This window comes from Trichechus manatus, unplaced genomic scaffold (genome assembly GCF_000243295.1).
Source record: "Trichechus manatus latirostris isolate Lorelei unplaced genomic scaffold, TriManLat1.0 scaffold00013, whole genome shotgun sequence".
Lineage (NCBI taxonomy): Eukaryota > Metazoa > Chordata > Mammalia > Sirenia > Trichechidae > Trichechus > Trichechus manatus.
Genome location: NW_004443949.1, coordinates 4,011,056 through 4,013,098, shown reverse-complemented (window position 1 = coordinate 4,013,098; position 2,043 = coordinate 4,011,056). Strand labels below are relative to the sequence as shown.

The window sequence follows — 2,043 nt, the reverse complement described above, 5'->3', positions numbered from 1 at the left end:
TACCAAACCAGATAACTTCTCTTTTTTTCTTCTATTATTCCAGAAGTCTTGAAAATAGTCCCTTTCCTCCCTGGTAGATTTGAATTCTTTCCTTTTGTTGAAAAGAATTTTTTTTTTTTTTTACTACATTTCATATATTTCAGTATATCTCCTCATAATTTGACTCTATCCAAGTGTCAATAGATCCTGAGAACAGGGAATACTCACATCCCTGCTCATATGTTGTGCAGACAAAGGGTGTTCTGCCCAAGTCAGTTTCCTTCAGCATTGTGACTTGCATATATGTATTTATGTCTTCTTATTTTGATTTTTAAACTATTAAAGCAAGAAAGACTAAAAATGATTAAAACACAAGTGATTTCTTTCTTTCTTTTTTTTTACAATCCTTAGCTCAATTAGATATTCTGCTTTCTTTTTTTTTTTTTTTTTTTACAAAGACTTGACATGATTTCATCTAGCCTGGTACTTTGATAAGGCTGCAGGGTTCTGCCATCATTCAGTAACAGTTTTCTTCTCTAACTTGGTAAGCTGCTTTAAGTTCTGAAGTCGGTATCCCTATTCTGAAGCCATTTATTGATGAAGTCTTCGTTGTGAAAAGCGCGATCAATTAAACGAAGAATAATTTGCTTAGTGGAGCGCCTTGGAATCCTTGGTCGGTTAGAATAGTACAGAAACGCAACGGTTGCCTCTTGTGCTGCTATGTGATTTACCCTTCTCTAAAACCTGATGTGCTCAAGTAGATTTACCCAGCCAGCGGATGGCTTAATTTGATTTCAATGATATCCTGTTTTGCTCGATAAACCGTCTAAAGCCATCTTCGCCATGCAGTTAATAATGTAATCTCGTCTATGGTGGTATTAGGTGAAAATGAAAGCTGATATTAGACACATAACCATTTCATATTTAATAGAGAAGCAATGTGTTACAGTAATGAAGCTAGGACTTTAACATGCCGTTGTAAAGGAATGTTAACTTCTATGTTTTGGAGGTTTTTTTAGATTTAAGTGAATATAATTCTGGAATGTCCCTTCACTCCTTTATCTGGAAGAGGTTTTGTTGTTCTGTTTTTGACATAGTAGCTTCTAGGATCGTTTATTTGATGTAGCCAAGGTTAAAAGCAACCAAACACAAATAAGCAAACAAATCTATGAATCAATAAAACCTTTGAAGTCTGAAACTGTAGAAATGAGGTAGGATGTTTCTTTTCCTTGGATAAGTAAAACCAGTTCATTATTTGAATGTCAAACAGCTAGCAATGTTTGTACACTTTCCTTTGAAATAGGTGGAAACATTTTTCATCAGTTTCTCAACCTTTGCTTGGAATATTCGAAATCACCATAAAGTGTGACAGTAACACGACCACTTGTGATGACCAGCAGCATGGCCTTGAGCATGTTTGTACTCTTTTTAAATGGTGCTTTTATTGAATAATTAATACATGTCAAGGCATTTCAGTGTGAAAGTTGGAAGTGTCTCTTCTCATATGCTCCGATGTAACCAGTGTAAATCATTTCTTGAGTATACTTTCTATTTATTTTCTGTTCATATACAAGCATACATATAATAGAATTTTATCCTCTAACAATTCCATAAATGAGGGGATTACGCCATATATACCCTTCTCCACCTTGATTTCTCATGAACAATGTACGTTGGAAATTTTTCCACACTGCATATATAGATATACCTCGTTCTTTCTCATGATGCCTAGCATTACATTGTAGGTATGAACTCCATGCTTGCCTCTAGGTTGTTCTTTGTTGTTTTCCAGCCGTAAGTCGGATGAAGTTTGATGAAACAAAACCATTCTCCGAGTTTCAGCTGTTAGGTGAACTCTCTTCTGGTTTCCCTTGCTCTAAAATATTGTCTTTTTGTCATTAGTTCCGATGTTTTCAGTTTCATTTAGGAAAACAATTCAGAAGGGAACGATACATTTTGGGCAAATGTATTAGGGTATACAGCTATAAACACTGGCCAGTTGAATTATTCATACATTGTGTTAAATAGGTTAGAATGAAAGTGTTGGGAATTATTTTTCTAAGA

General features: G+C 34.8%; 1 protein-coding gene across 1 annotated transcript in view; it reads left to right on the top strand.

The window, feature by feature from the left end:
- The window catches only part of GPC6 (glypican 6), a 1,259,037-nt gene that overhangs the window by 81,044 nt on the left and 1,175,950 nt on the right, over positions 1-2,043 (top strand). The window lies entirely within an intron of this gene.